Source organism: Cebus imitator, unplaced genomic scaffold (assembly GCF_001604975.1).
Source record: "Cebus imitator isolate Cc_AM_T3 unplaced genomic scaffold, Cebus_imitator-1.0 Scaffold365, whole genome shotgun sequence".
In the NCBI taxonomy this organism is placed as follows: domain Eukaryota; kingdom Metazoa; phylum Chordata; class Mammalia; order Primates; family Cebidae; genus Cebus; species Cebus imitator.
The window spans coordinates 1,845,553-1,862,157 of record NW_016107680.1 but is presented as its reverse complement, the minus strand read 5'-3'; the positions used below and the strand labels follow the sequence as shown (position 1 = coordinate 1,862,157).

General features: G+C 42.1%; 1 protein-coding gene and 1 long non-coding RNA gene across 8 annotated transcripts in view; one reads left to right on the top strand and one right to left on the bottom strand.

The window, feature by feature from the left end:
• Positions 1 to 16,605, top strand: part of SORBS2 (sorbin and SH3 domain containing 2) — a 390,878-nt gene that overhangs the window by 88,328 nt on the left and 285,945 nt on the right. The window lies entirely within an intron of this gene.
• Positions 5,396 to 16,605, bottom strand: part of LOC119468004 — a 23,660-nt gene continuing 12,450 nt past the window's right edge. The window contains exon 3 of the long non-coding RNA XR_005196642.1: positions 5,396 to 5,476. This is a non-coding gene — a long non-coding RNA (uncharacterized LOC119468004). The remainder of the gene's footprint in view (positions 5,477 to 16,605) is intronic.

The following is a 16,605-nucleotide window of genomic DNA, read 5'->3' as shown; positions in this document are numbered from 1 at the left end:
CTCCCCTACCCCCCACCCAACTGCCCCCAGTGTGTGATGCTGCCCTCCCTGAGTCCATGTGTTCTCACTGTTCAACACCCACCTATGAGTGAGAACATGCGGTGTTTGGCTTTCTGTTCTTGTGTCAGTTTGCTGAGAATGATGGTTTCCAGATTCATCGGTGTCCCTACAAAGGACACAAACTCATACTTTTTTATGGCTGCGTAGTATTCCATGGTGTATATGTACCATATTTTCTTTGTCCAGTCTATCATTGATGGGCATTTGGATTGGTTCCAGGTCTTTGCTATTGTACACAGGGCTGCAATGAACATACGTGTGCATGTGCCTTTATAGTAGAATGATTTATAGTTCTTTGAGTATATACCCAGTAATGGGATTGCTGGGTCAAATGGAATTTCTATTTCTAGGACCTTGAGAAATTGCCACACTGTTTTCCACAGTGGTTGAACTAATTTACACTCTACCAACTGTGTAAAAGTGTTCCTATTTCTCCACATCCTCTCCAGCATCTATTGTCTCCAGATTTTTTAATGATCGCCATTCTAACTGGCTTGAGATGGTATCTCAGTGTAGTTTTGATTTGCATTTCTCTAATGACCAGTGATTATGAGCATTTTTTCCTATGTTTGTTGGCCTCATATATATCTTCTTTTGTAAAGTGTCTGTTCATATCCTTTGCCCACTTTTGAATGGGGTTGTTTTTTTCTTGTATATCTGTTTTAGTTCATTGTAGATTCTGGTTATTAGCCTTTTGTCAGATGGGTAGATTGCAAAAATTTTTTCCCATTCTGTTGGTTGCCAATTCGCTCTAATGATGGTTTCTTTTGCTGTACAGAAACTCTGGAGTTTGATTAGGTTCCATTTGTGTATTTTGGCTTTTATTGTCATTGCTTTTGGTGTTTTAGTCATGAAGTCCTTGCCTATGCCTATGTCCTGGATGGTTTTGCCTAGGTTTTCTTCTAGTGTTTTTATGGTGTTATGTTTTATGTTTAAATCTTTAATACATCTGGAGTTAACTTTAGTGTAAGGTGACAAGTAGGGGTCCAGTTTCTGCTTTCTGCACATTGCTAGCCAGTTTTCCCAACACCATTTATTAAACATGGAGTCCTTTCCCCATTGCTTGTTTTTGTCAAGTTTGTCAACGATCAGATGGTTATAGATGTGTGGTGTTTCTTCTGGGGCCTCTATTTTGTTGCACTGATCTGTGTGTCTGTTTAGGTACCAGTACTATGCTGTTTTGATTTCTGTGGCCTTGTAGTATAGTTTGAAGTCTGGCAGCGTGATGCCTCCGGCTTTGTTCTTTTTGCTTAGGATTGTCTTGGCTATTTGGGCTCTCTTGTGATTCCATATGAAGTTTAAAGTGTTTTTTTCCAGTTCTGTGAAGAAGGTCATTGATAGTTTGATGGGGATAGTGTTGAATCTATAGATTACTTTGGGCAGTATAGCCATTTTCACGATATTAATTCTTCCTAACCATGAGCATGGAATGTTTTTCCATCTGTGTCCACTCTTATTTCATTGAGCAGTAGTTTGTAGTTCTCCTTGAAGAGGTTCTTTACATCCTTTGTTAGTTGTATTCCTAGGTGTTTTATTCTCTTTGTAGCAATTGTGACTGGGAATTTGCTCTTGATTTGGCTCTCTCTTTGTCTGTTATTGGCATATAGGAATGCTTGTGATTTCTGCACATTGACTTTGTATCCTGAGACTTTGCTGAAGTTGCTTATCAGTTTGAGAAGATTTTGGGCTGAGTTGATGGGTTCTTCTAGATATACAATCATGTCACCTGCAAATAGAGACAGTTTGACTTCCTCCTTTCCTTATTGAATGTGCTTTATTTCTTTTTCTTGCCTGATTGCTCTGGCCGAACTTCCAATACTATATTGAATAGCAGTGATGAGAGAGGGCATCCTTGTCTAGTGCCTGATTCCAAAGTGAATTCTTCCAGCTTTTGCCCATTCAGTACGATATTGGCTGTAGGTTTGTCATATATAGCTTTTATCATCTTATGATATGTTCCTTCAATACCTAGTTTATTGAGAGTTTTTAGTATGAAGGGCTGTTGAATTTTGTCAAAGGCCTTCTCCTTATCAATTGAGATAATCATGTGGGTTTTGTCTTTTGTTCCGTTTATGCGATGGATTATATTTTTGGATTTGTGTATGTTGAACCAGCCTTGCATCCTCAGGATGTAGCCTACTTGATCGTGATGGATAAGCTTTTTGATGTGCTGTTGCAATCGATTTGTCAGTATTTTATTGAAGATTTTTGTGTTGATGTTCATCATGGATACTGACCTGAAGTTTTCTTTTTTAGTTGAGTCTCTGCCTGTTTTTGGTATCAGGATGATGTTGGTATCATAAAATGAGTTAGGGAGGTTTCCCTCCTTTTGTATTGTTTGATACAGTTTCAGAAGGAATGGAACCAGCTCCGCTTTGTACATCTAGTAGAATGTACTGGTCTGTCTATCTTGTTGATCTTTTCAAAAAACCAGCTCCTGGATTTATAGATTTTTTGGAGGGTTTTTTGTGTCTCTATATCCTTCATTTCAGCTCTGATCTTAGTTATTTCTTGTCTTCTGCTAGCTTTTGAGTTTTTTTGATCTTCCTCCTCTAGCTCTTTCAATTTTGATGATAGGGTGTCAATTTTAGATCTTTCCTTGTTTCTCATGTGGGCATTTATTGCTGTAAATTTCCCTCTTGACACTGCTTTAAAGGTGTCCCAGAGATTCTGGTAAGTTTTGTCTTCATTCTGATTGATTTTGAAGAACATCTTTATTTCTGCCTTCATTTCATTGTTTATCCAGTTGACACTCAGAAGCAAGTTTTTCAGTTTCCAAGTGGTTGTGCAGCTTTGAGTGTGTTTCTTAATCCTGAGTTCTAGTCTGATTGCACTGTGATCTGATAGACTGTTATGATTTCCGTTCTCTTGCATTTGCTGAGGAGTGATTTGCTTCCAATGATGTGGTCAATTTTAGAGTAAGTGCAATGTGGTGCTGAGAAAAATGTATATTCTGTGGATTTGTGGTGGAGCATTCTGTGTATGTCTATTAGGTCCACTTGGTCCAGCTCTGCATTCAAGTCCTGGATATCCTTGTTAATTTTCTGTATTGTTGATCTGTCTAATATTGACAGTGGAGTGTTGAAGTCTCCCACTATTATTGTGTGGGAGTCTAAATCTCGTTTTAAGTCGTTAAGAACTTGCTTTATGTATCTGGGTGCTCCTGTGTTGGGGGCATATGTATTTAGGATAGTTAGCTCTTCCTGTTGGATTGATCCTTTTACTATTAAGTAGTATCCTTCTTTGTCTCTTTTGATCTTTGTTGGTTTGAAGTCCATTTTATCAGAGACTAGGATTGCAACTCCTGCTTTTTTTTTTTTTCTCCATTTGCTTGGTAAGTCTTCCATCCCTTTATTTTGAGTCTATGTGTGTCTTTGTATGTGAGATGGGTTTCCTCAATACAGCACACTGACAGGTTTTGACTTTTTATTCAGTTGCCAGTCTGTGTCTTTTGATTGGGGTGTTTAGGCCATTTACATTCAATATTACTATTGTTATGTGTGGATTTGATCCTGCCATTTTATTACTGGCTGGTTTTGTTTCCCATTAGTTGACTCATTTTCTTCATTGCATTTTTTATCTTTGCCAACTGGTTCCTTACCGTGCTTAGTGTTTCTTTCAGGAGCTCTTGTAGGCCAGGTCTGGTGGCGACAAAATCTCTCAGTAATTGCTTGTCTGTAAAGAATTTTATTTCTCCTTCACTTACGAAGCTTAGTTTGGCTGGATATGAGATTCTGGGTTGAAAGTTCTTTTCTTTAAGGATGTTGAATATTGGCCCTCACTCTCTTCTGGCTTGTAGGGTTTCTGCTGAAAGATCCGCCGTGAATCTGATTGGCTTCCCTCTGTGGGTGACCTGACCTTTCTCTCTGGCTGCCCTTAGCATTTTTTCCTTCATTTCAACCCTTGTGAATCTGACGATTATGTGCCTTGGGGTTGCTCTTCTTGAGAAATATCTTTGTGGAGTTCTCTCTATTTCTTGAATTTGAAATTTGGACTGTCTTGCTGGACTTGGGAGGTTCTCTTGGATAATATCGTGGGGCCTGTTTTCCAGCTTGGATTCATTCTCCCCATCATATTCAGGTACACTGATGAAGCGTAGATTAGGTCTTTTCACATAATCCCATATTTCTTGGAGGCTTTGTTCATTTCTTTTCACTCTTTTTTTCTCTTGTCTTGCCTTCGCTTTTTATTTCATTGAGTTGATCTTCAATCTGTGATATCCTTTCTTCTGCTTGATTGATTCGGCTATTAAAACTTGTGTTTGCTTCACGTAGCTCTCGGGCTGTGTTTTTCAGCTCCATCAAGTTGTTTATGTTCTTCTCTGAGCTGGTTATTCTAGTTAGCATTTCGTCTAACCTTTTTTCAAGGTTTTTGGTTTCTTTGCATTGCATTAGAATGTGTTCCTTTAGCTCAGAAAAGTTTGTTATCATCCACCTTCTGAAGCCTGTTTCTGTCAATTCATTGCACTCCTTCTCGGTCATGTTGTGTTCCCATGCTGTTGAGGAATTGTGACCCCTTGAAGGAGAAGCGGTGTTCTGGTCTTTGATGGTTTTACCTTTTTTGCGCTGGTTTTTTCCCATCTTTGTGGATTTACCTGGCTGTGGTGTCAGGGAGCTGTTGATGAGGTCACTTGTCTGCCTGTGGGGGCTACTGGGTTTCTAAGGACTCCTTCAGGTTACTAGGGAATCTTCCTGTGTCTTTTTCGTTTATGCTGGGAGATTAGGCCCACCTCTTCCGCTGACCTTTAGGCGCTGCTGGGTTGTCAAGAACGCCATCCCGTTGCTATGTAGGCTTCCTGTGTTTTTGCTGAAACCTGCAGCCCAGTCCCACCCCGCTAATGGTGGGTTGTGTCCTTCCTCCACTGGGCTGGATCACTCAGGGTTCAGCTCAGACTGTGGCGCTGGCTGCACAGCCCACTAGAGTCAGAGCTTCAGCACTCTGGGTTTTGTGGGGGAGGGGAGGGGAGGGAAGGGGAGGGAAGGGGAGGGACCCGCCCAGCCGCACCGGGCCTTCTCCCCCTTTCAGCTTCCTCTCTCCCTTGGGGTAGGGGCCCGCCCAGCTGCTCCCATTTACAGCTCCCTCTCTCCAGGCAGGGGCAGGGGCAGTAGCTCAGTCCACAGGCTCTCCTGGCCGCCTTTTGCACTTAGGCATCTGTTTAGGTCTGTGTGCCAATCCAGCACACAGTCCTGGATTATTATTCAACTCCGCACTTGTAACTCCCGGCGCTTGACTGGCAAAGATCCCCTGTTCCGTGTATTGCTGAGGCTCTGGGGGCAGCACTGCACCTGGACCGGAGCCCCAGTCAGATGCACTTTCTGGGCGAGGCAGCACCCCTCCCCGCCTCAGTCTGCCCTGAGTGGGCTTTGCTCACCGTTGGACCAGACCTGTTGAAAGGCACCTGGTACCTTGGCTGGAGCTAGGAGAGCTCTGGGTTTCTGCATCTCTCGCTGGGCGTTGTGAGCCGGAGTTGTGTCTATTCAGCCATCTTGGATCCGCCCAATTTCCACTTAGCAGGTTTCAAAGTTGGAAACATAACTAAAGCTGTCAAAAATACAGAGAGCTTGCGCTGTCATGTTAAGACATATCTTATCCTGCTGGATTTGTACTGGAATCAATGAGAAATTCAAGTAGTGAGGCAGGAGCTATTGACAGCTTGCACTCAGGGAAAGGAAGACAGAAGCAGGCATGGTTAAGAACAGTTCCTCTTGCTGCATCTCTGTAAGTTCACATAAGGTAAAAGACCTATATATACTTCTGGAATTCAAACAGTGTATCAGAAAAGATTCAAGAACAGTTTAAAAATGAAGTCATTGCAACATAGCAGAAGAGGAGTTCTGTATGGGGAGGAGTAGCTGGGCTGCTCTGTAAGTGTTCGTCTGGGTGAATTGTTGGGGAAAACACCTTTCTGTGTAACATGCAATTTATAATGGCCCTTATTTATCATTTTATTCTTTTAACCAGTATTCATTAAGCATCCTGTCTATCCCAGACTCTCTGCTAAGCACAGCCCTACACTGTTGACTGAAGCAGAGGTGGCTGACGTACCTGCCATGGAGGTGTCATCCAGTCTATGCTAATAATATCCCAGTGACTCCCATCTCTAGGGGTCACCAATGAATGTGAAGGTGAGAGCAGTCACAGCAGCGCTGTCCTCCCGAAAAGAATGGGATGTATAGAGGGTTCCTCCTTTCCCAGCACTGAACAGCATGGGAGAAAGGCCGGAGGTTCCCACCTCTCAGGGACATGATGGAAGCTCAGGAGAAAGGAAGAAAAGATCTTCCGCCTCCTTCTCTCTCTCCCCCCAGCCCGATTTCTCTTTTTCTCTTCCCAAAATTAATCCATAAATCATTTTGATTTTAGGCTCTGATGGCTTAGAAAAACTTAGATAAAAGATAAGCAATTTCTTGTGGCCTTTTCCTGGCATAGATAGTCTAAAAAATTTAAAATTCAATGAAAGTATTTTCTTTGAAAGTTAATGTTATTGATAAATATCATCATTCTTCATTGTTGTCATCATTGGTCATTTACTGATATTTAGTGCGTTCCAAGCATACAGAGGTTTGCATGTGTGTCTTGTGAAATTCTCACAACTCTGAGAAGGAGGTGTTAGTATCCCCCTTGTACAGATGAAGGAAAATGGAAGCGAAGGCTGTGTGTGTGATTTGCCAAGGCTCACACCTCTAATGAAAGGAAGAACCCAGATTAGATTAGATCTTCAAAGCTATAAATCATGCACCAGTTGCCCAAATTAACTGCATTCACTGTACCTTACACGCCTCTGATAAAAGTTGAATCCTGTAGGAGGATTCATTGAATTTCTCTTCTTTCCCCTGATTTGCCTCCAAATATAAGTAAAGTCAGAGTTTCTATTAATGGTGCCTTCAGAATATGAAAATGAGGCTAAAGCGTGATGACAACTTAATGTAATTTAAAAATCTATTGTATGTTTAATATAACACTTTTACCTCTAAAATTTATAAAAATAAAGTTTTTAAAAAGAGAAAATAAATGTTTAAAAGTAGATATATGCTAATTTCAGTGTTTTCCAAAGAAAGTCTGTATGGTTTGCTTTGATGAGCAATATGACTTTAGAGATTGATGTCAGTCCTGAGAGAGGAGGTCACATCTGCATACAAACCAGGCGCTGTCATCAGTCACAGAAAGCTGCCATTCATCAAGGTATCTTGCACAAGGAAATGTACACACCTAGAAAGTCAGCACAATACTGGGGGCTGTGCATCAGAGAACAGGTGTATTTCCATGCAGGAGTGACTCAGGTGGACCGATCTCCACCTTTCACAGAACCTGCAACATGTGGTTAACTACAGAACAGCCTTTGGGTGGAGAGAGAGAGATTTGCTGTCACAGAGGCCATTTCCTCATTAGTGAAGGCAATGAACGAAAGACCTGCAGAACCTCTTTCAGCAGGAAACACTGCCTGCAGGTCTTAAGAATGTTAGCATTTCCACTCTTGTATTTTTCTCGTGTGGTTTTAGTGTCTACTAATTACAGCATCCCTGAATTTGAGTCCTCGCTAGGCATTAGCAATTGGCAAAGGGAAGCTGTGCAGGCTTTCTGGAGGGCGTAGATATTCCTCATAGAGCTTGTAGTTCCCCAAGCCCTCTTGGTGTTTCCGTTTGTAAAATCCGTCTTACTCTGGTTTGTATTTTCACACGAAGGATTGTTTCATGGGCTGCTTTTCTGAGCCATGTGTGCTGAGTATTCTCAGAAACAGGAATATTTTGAAATAAATTGTTAAGAATGAAAAAGAATTTCAGCTGGCTAACTTTTTGTTAAGGTATGAGAAAAACAAAATTCACATTTTTATTTATTTTATTTTATTTTTAGACAGAGTCTCACTCTGTCACCCAGGCTGGAGTGGAATGGCCTGGCTAATTTTTGTATTTTTTTTAGTAGAGACAGCATTTCACTATGTTGGCCAGGCTGGTCTCGATCTCCTGACCTCGTGATCTGCCCGCCTCAGCCTCCCAAAGTGCTGGGATTACAGATGTGACCCGCCGCACCCAGCCACAGAATTCGCTTTTAAAATATGATTGTGTTTGTCAAATGCCTGACGCGTACACTATTTAAAGATGATTCATAAACATCGATTTGATTACAGGGTAATAGACTCTGTGTGGTTTTATTGATTCAAAGTTGTGTACAAATTGCTTTTTGACAGTTGCATTAACTTTCTATTTGGGAATTTATTTTGTTTGCCTCCCTGAAACTTGCTCGAGGGTCCCGTAATCACTATTGCGCATACGGTGAGAAGCCAGAGAGAGAGTGACCAATGTCATCTAACTTGACTCCTCAAATCCTCGCACAGTGATGGAGGCATAGCAGGTGTTTAGAAAGTTTAAATGAATGAATGTGGCTTCCTTCCTAATGTTTATGAAATTATTTAGAACAAGAAAAGAGTCCTTGGTTGACACTGGGTCTGTAAAGACACAGCAGTGGGCTCCTTCCCTTCACATCACCTCACCGAAGGTGGATTCTGAAAACTCTCCCAAGGCCCAGTCCCAGGATTCACTGGGCAGCTCTCGTGACCTGCACACTCACTGCAGAAGGTGCCTGAGAAAGCAAAGCAGGAGCCACGTGGTTCCCCCTGAGGTGGGAGCACAGGACCTGTCTCACATGCCAACCTCAGGCACGTGCTGGGCAGGGTTTTCAGACGCTGACAGAAGTTGGGCCTCATTAGACACACAGATATTGTGATCAAACTTCAAACAGGATCAGAGACAAACAGTCTGAATGAAACATAACACTAAAAATGTGGCTGTGGCTGCCAGTTATTTCAGATAAGCCTCCTTTGTCTGGATAGTTGGGATGCCCGTATACGGGAGCTGGGCTCAGAGCTTACAGTCTGCTGGGAGACCCCTTGGGTCAGGCAGTGTTATGTCAGACTGCAAGTGTCTCATCTCCTGAAGAGTTCACGTGTTCTGCAGTTCCCCTGTGCAGGGAACCCAACTTTTCATTAATGTTTATTTGCGGTAGATCTCAAACTGCGAGCTCTAGATAATGGCAATAACATTTTCCTCACTTAAAAGGCAGATAAAGGAGAAGCTGAGAGCATACAATGGCCCAATAAATTTGAAAATGCAGCGTTTTGTTAACAGTGTAAATTACTGTAGTGGTTAGTTGTTATAATTATTTTATTTCTAATTTACTAACTAATATATAACTAACCTAAATATAGTTGATTGAAAGTCTTCCTCAGTAAACAACTAAGAAAGATTTTTCAACTTTTTATTGACTTGAAACTTATAAAACGGTTACATCTTAGGGTAATATTTTATTTGAAGAAAACGTTAATAAATTGACTGACATTTAAATGATTCCTTGAGAAATCCATTCCCCTGGAATTAGAAAAAAAAATTTTCCTTTTGCAGCTGGGGAATTTGCTAAATTTGCAGAGCCAAAAGCAGAAACGAGGCTCAGCGATTTCCAATTCCATGGATCTGTCCATGAGACTTTGCTCCCTGCCTGGAGACTCTGGCAGATACTCCAGTTGTCTACCCAGTAGCAGATTTCCTTTCTTACTAACAGAACCCCAAAGGTGTCAGAAGTGACAAACATGCCCGAGTAACAACTCCATTTTCCAGCATCTATTTTAGCCACCTTGGTCAATGAATGAGACTTCGAGAAATCTTAGCACCTGCCTTATCACTCTGGACCTGTTCCCTCCTCCTCCTTGCTGGAATGTGGGTGTGGGAGCTGAGGGTGCAGCAGCCATCTGGTGGGAGCCAAGTATAAGGGTGTACATCAAGGGTAGCAGAATAAAGATCGCAGGAGGCTGAGACAGGGATAATACAGTGGGCCCTTCAGAAAAGTCTTGATCTGTAGCTACTATTTTCAGTAGAAAAAAATAGACCTTGTATATGTTTAACCTGCAGCTATTCAGGTTCTTCCTACCAACTGAATGAATTTCCTACCTGAAAAAGTGTCCCAATGCAGTTCTTCAGTAAGACAGAAAGATGAGGAAAATATTTTCTATCAATTATTCGAGTCTGCTGTTCGGAACGGAAAGCCGCCTCCCTGCTACGAGGCCTGGCTCCTGGCTGCGGTACTGTCCTGTCCCACATGGGCAGAGTTCTGTTCAGTTTCCCCTTGCTCACCACCAAAGACAAGTTCTTTGCCAACAGTTTGAGCATTCAGAACTTTGCTGCAATTGTGTGTGTCTCTCTTATCCTCCATCAAATCGGCATTGTGTCTCTTCCAGGTTGAGCCGCTAGTATTCTGTTTGCCTTCATCACTTTATACTTAAAGCAGAACATTCTGGGCTAACTTAATGAGCATGTGATTTATATCTGACAAACTGTCCAACCACTGCATGAGACAAGGGATTTTTCTCTACTGATTCAAAAATAACACTCTGGTTGAGTGTGGACACAGCATGACTTGCCCCTGGTGATGGAGAAACTTCCCTGGCACTGAGTTTTGCCAAATACCTTTGGCTTTTCTTGATTCCACCAAACAGGCTATACAGAGGACACAACAGGAAAAAAAATTACAATCAGTGGTGGTACAAAAAGTCGGTGCTTAGCCAACACTCATGATATTAAACAGTGGTGAGCAATTTACTAAAATATTAATTTGTCTATGTTGTCTTTGTTTTTTCCTTCCATGACCCTCAACCTAGCACCAATCCCTCTTTCTTGAAAATTTAGGAAATGGGGTATCCTTTGGAAACTTCTTATTACTCTACTCCTCTAACTAAATTCCTGTTAGAAGTTAGAGGCCCTTCTTGTCTTGTAGAGAGGCTGAAATGAAATAAGATTAGGGAGTGTCCTGAAGGAAGGGAAGAAAGGACTTGGTCTTTAAAGGCCCTAAGAGGGAGAGATTTTCTAACAGATGAGGTAGAAGTGGGGTACCATTTGTGCTGTGAATAGTTGGTGGGACCCCCGAGGGTTGGCTGTATGCCTCCAGAAAATGTGCCGCCTTGAGGTATAGGTGTCTCAGCCTCCCTGGGGACTTCCAGAGCCAAGTATGGCAACAAGCAGTAGAGTCCCCAGACCTGAAGATAATTTACAGAGGGTAGAGAATGGACAGCATCCTAATGCCTGGGACCTCCCTTCGATCCTGGGCCTAGGTAGATGTCAGGACCTTTGCCTGACAGAAATAGAGCTCAAGGAAGTAAACAAGCAATGACGATTTGGGTTTCATTTCCTGTCGGTCCAGTGGTTGAACTCACATTTGAGCTGACTGACATAAACAAGAAGTGTGATCATTCCTCCCCACCTGACCTCTTGGACTAAGGTTTTCCACCTCCCGCATGATAGATGAAAATGGAAGAAAAGCTATGCAAACACAGGCCTTGCATGGCAGCAAGGCCCTCCACCCTGGTGCACTTTTTCTCTACTTGTGCCTGTTTTCTCATCAGGCGAAGAGGGATCATCTTGTCATAACTCAAAGCCTAAATTAGCTAAAAGTTATTTCACCCTTTGCTACTAGGAAGTCCTATTTTCATCTTTAAAATAAACCCTCAATATTTTAGTATACATTGCATTACTCCTGAAGGACGTCTGTCCTCCTCAGAGCACTACGGGTATTATTTTCTCAGAACTCAGAGTCCTGCCTTTATTCCCTTGTTCCACAATGCCAGTGCCTGGGCATAGAACGCTCACTGAAACAAGCAATTTGTATTAAGAAATGTACGTTTATTGGCGCTGGCAATTCAGGATATGGTAGCAATAGTGATCAAATAAATTGTGACATGGCAGTAACCTATGGGTTTTACTGAGGTTTCTAGATGATTTTCAAGATAGGAAACAAGTAGCTTGTCATAAAGTGTAATTTGTTACGTAGATTAGAGCTGAGAATTTTGAGATGGAGGACAAAGAGAAATGAGGTGAAACTAACTGATTGTGCTTTGCCTAGAAATAATTCTTTCTAATGATTTGAAGTAAAGCAAGGGAATTCATTATTACCTCCACTATATATGATGGAACAAAAAAAAGGAGGAAGAAAAATGATGCTCTTGAATTGGGCTTGCGTCCCTTACAAAATTGAATGTGCGTTAAGTACAATATACTGTATATATTGTAATATGTTGTAATATATTGAGTGTATACTTGTTTTTCGTAAGAGGGGCAGTTCTGTTTAAGTGACACCCAGTTTCAAGGCAAGGTATTTAATTTAAATTCAGTCTTCTTACTAACAATTAGAGTAAGTGAGCTAGAAATGAAATGATTCTGATTTGGGACAAGGTCTCCTTTTCAGCTTCCTGGTAAACACTGTGCTTGGGTTGTTTGCTGTGAGGCTGGGAACACTGACACATTTAATCTCAGGACGGGTACTCACTAAATGCCAGCCACCCCAGCCACTCTTGGTGATCAGTATCTTACAATGACAACTGGCTGGTGACAGAAACCTTTTAACCACAGAAACCGATGCAAGGATTAGAAAACAGAAAACACTCTCAAATGTGACTGCATTTTTGAGGTATCCTAGGCCCCTCTGGAATTTCCCTTGGCAATTCGTACGTACCATAACCTGCATTTCCTGGGTGAGAGGGTTCACGGACACACCTGGCAGAAAGCCTAGTTACATCACGCCATTTGAAACCAGTTTGTGGACAGTTCGTATTTCAGAGCCAAACCTGTTTTGTCATTAAAATGAAAATCTCAGCACCATGTGTAAGAGAAATTAAAAGCTATATTTATCAAGAAAGAATTAGAATTTGCATAGTATAGTATCTGATAAAAAATTGGGAGCAGACTTTAACACCTGATGGTACCACAACTTGACTAGGGGTTCTTTGAGACCAGAGCTAGAGGTCACATTACCGAAGACTAAAGAAAAAGATGACGTGCTTGAAGTGGAAGGAAACGTCCAGAAGTTAGGCTAACAGTGCATAGAAAATTTCCTGAGTGGATGAACTGATTCCTCTGGAAGGATGCCCTTGAAATGGTGTTCTGCATGTTTCAATGTTTGCATTCCAGAGCTTAATACCCGTTAAAGCCTATGTATCTTCTAAGTCTTTCAGTTTTTATTCTTGTTTATGTTTTTTCTTAACTACGTCTCATTGGAGACTGGTAATAATCAATCTGCTGATTTAAGGCCTGAGGTTTGCATATGGCACTTCAACCAGGAGGATGATTTCCAATAGAGTTAATTAGTGGGTGTTGACAGAGATGGTGGGATGGAGCAAGGAGTGGAAGACAGCCGGGGGAAGCAGTGGCTGCAGTGGAGTCACTGAAATTGCTGCCCCTTGTTCCTGTACAGGGAACCGCGGTGCTGTTTCCACCGCGCCTCTTAACGGTTCTGTCACATGAGTTGGAGGTTGATAATTAAACTTACTTGAATTACTCTCTTTGAGTAATAAAGGCAACTGTAAATTATTCCATCTTGGCAGCTATATCAAAGACAGGAAAGCGCAACGGATGCTCATGGTAAGGTCAAAACTGAGCTTTCATATTGGGAGCTGGGAAGGTAGCAAGAATATGGACCTGGTGGGGCAAAGGGCGAAGATTGAGCCCAAAGCAGCGACGAGCCCTCTTCTGCTGTGCTACTCCCACTCATCCCCCACCCAGCCCACCCCCGTTCTCAGTAAACTCAACCCACCCTCCGGGAATATGCCTTTACTTTTCTTTTTCTTTTTTAGACAGAGTCTTGCTCTGTTCCCCAGGCTGGAGTGCAGTGGTGTGATCTTGACTCACTGCAAATTCCACCTCCCGGGTTCAAATACCTCAGCCCCCCAGGTAGCTGGGATTATAGGTGCCTGCCACCATGCCCAGCTATTTCTTTGTGTTTTTAGTAGAAACAGGGTTTCACCGTTGGCCAGGCTGGCCTTGAACTCCTGATTTCAAGTGATCCACCCGCTTCAGCCACCCAGCGTGCTGGGATCATAGGCGTGAGCCACCACACTAGGCCGTTCCAGGATTAATTTGCTCTTACCATGGTACTTTCTTTTAGTAAGCTGTTAAATAATGTTTTGCCTGCCCCCACTTCCCAAATCTTTAAAATTTAATTTGATGAAGCAAATCTAGTGATAGTGGTGATGATTTCAAATCTTCAAATGTAGTAATTATCTGAATTTCCTTTTTTTAAAAATTGTACTTTAGGTTCTGGGGTCATGTGCAGATCCTGCAGGGTTGTGGCACAGGTGTTTACACGGCAAGGTGCTTTCATCCCCCGTCACCTGTATCTGCCATTTGTCCCCATGTTATCCCTCCCAACCTCCCTACCCCCCACATTTCGACTGGATCTTTTTATTCCAGTTTTTTCCTTTGCAGAAGAGTTTCAAATCTGCATGTAAATGTCTTGCTATACAAGTAATAAATGGAGCATCACAAAAATAAATGCAGTCCTTTAACCCTTCTTTTTGGGCTTTTATTCTCTCTCTTTGAACTAGTGTTTAGTTGTGAGAAAAATTCAATGTGACGTTATTTGCTTCAAAAGGTATTTTGTTGGTTGCATGAGATATTTTTCTTGAGGTACGTTTTTGCCCTTTTGCTATACTCTGGCTTTTTATAGTGTAACGAGAACAATGACCTCATTCTCTCCAGTTGATAATAATGGCATGCTTTTTATAACTCAAAAAGGCATCTGCTTATTGATATGAAGTTAAAATTAACACGAGAGTTAGCCATTGCATACTTCACCTTATCTTGAGGAGCGCAATCAATAGGACGGAAAACATGGGAATCTGGGGTGTGGCTAATCTTTGTAAATGATAATCTGTATTCCTATTGAGACCTTTATCGTCTTTTTATGCTTTATTTCATAGCTAAAAAAATTAAACAAAGGACCCCATGTTGTTCAACATAGCCCTTTCTGAATGGTACACACAGCACTAATATGGGGAGAAAATTGAAGTCCTATAATGAAGAGGTTGTATTTAATTCACAATCACAGCATTCGATAGATTAATAAAAATGTAAACATGGATAAGCTGATCTTTCAGACTTTGGAGGGACCCACACCTTCCACTTAGGAATTACATTTTCCAGTTATATTTTCTGTGGAATATGAGTCTGCTTAGAAATCATAAAAATATCATTAAAACTAGAGGCTTAATTTTAAACAAGAAGGATGATCAATGAATTTAAAGACCCTGGCAAGATTTTAAAAAACTGGAAAACTGAATAAATGGAATCATCTTATGCAATAGCACTAGTATTTCTAAACGAATCTGTGAAATAACTCAATTCTAAATGGATAGGAAGGCAGAATATTAAACGTGGTCTTTTTGTTTATGAATGAAAACTGTGAGTATATTGAATTGCAGATAGTGGTAAATTCCAGAAGGAAACAAGGATAGGCCATTGCACAGCATCATAACGGCCCATCCACATACCTGTCTCCCTAATGGAATTAAAATATCCTTATAGGACTGCATATCATTTTTATCTCTTTTTTCGACCTCCGTACCCGACATTGCCTGGCACACACAGGCACTCAATAAAGGTTTATATTATACACATTGTTGAAAGAAGGCAGATCTCATAATTCCAATTCTAGGCCACTGCTCTTTAAAAATGTTTAATGCCGTGCTTCCCCTAATGTAAAAATGCAAATCCATGTGGAGGCGTATGTGCCTTTAGTCTAACCAGCATGGAACACATTAAGATAATAGATAATTTAAGCTGCTTGAGAGCTTCTCATGATTCCTTCCCCGTCCCTCCTCTCCACTGGCCTGGCGTGCAGGGGGCATTGGCACAGGCCAGGATGGAGGGGCATAGAGGTAGGCAGTCGACCCGTGAGCAGGTGGGCTGCAAGAGTCCCGGGGGCCCTGCAAGAGAAGGCGGGTTGGTGCTAACAATGAACTTTACCAGCTGCCCACCTATAATTGTATTCAGGCTTAACCACCAATCCAGAGGTGTCAGGTGTATGTGGGAAGGGAAGACAATCCCACCACCACCTTCAGTGGAGGGGAAACGAGAGGGGGGCCTGTGGCTGAAGGACAGAGGAAGAAGAGGCAACCTTCCTCATACTAGGGCAAAAATGACCCTGTAACGTGGAGCATTCAAACAGGTATTTCTTGCATATTGTGTGTGAGATACTATTAACTGTGTTAAATATACATCACAGGCAGTGGCTGCCTCTAATAAGCTAAGAATTTTGTAAAGTCAAGGGCTTAGATAAGTGCACTGCAAAGTAGGCAGTGATCTCAGCCACGAGGGATCTAAGTGGACTTTGTGTTTAGGAGAGGAAAATCCCTTGGCAACCATGCCATAACGGTGAGCCTGGACTCCAGTTACGGGACCCACCAGTTCACAGTCCTGACTGTAAAAGAAATGCAGTTTGCGCAAAGTCACATGTGTCATGTCGCTTTCAAGCCTCTACAACCTGTCAGTAGTCATTCTTCATTGCTTTTCAGATAACTAAACACTGTGCCATGGCCTGCAAGGCTCGAGGCCCTGCAGAGTCTGCCTGTGTGCAGTCTGCAGCTGCAAAGCCAGGCACCTTCACACCTGGTCTGCACGCACAGCCCGGCTTCTGTCGGCTCTCCCTGTTCCCACTGCTCTTAGTGGTAATTCTCAGTCCCTTTTGCACTTGCCTACACACAGACACACACACACACACACACACACACACACA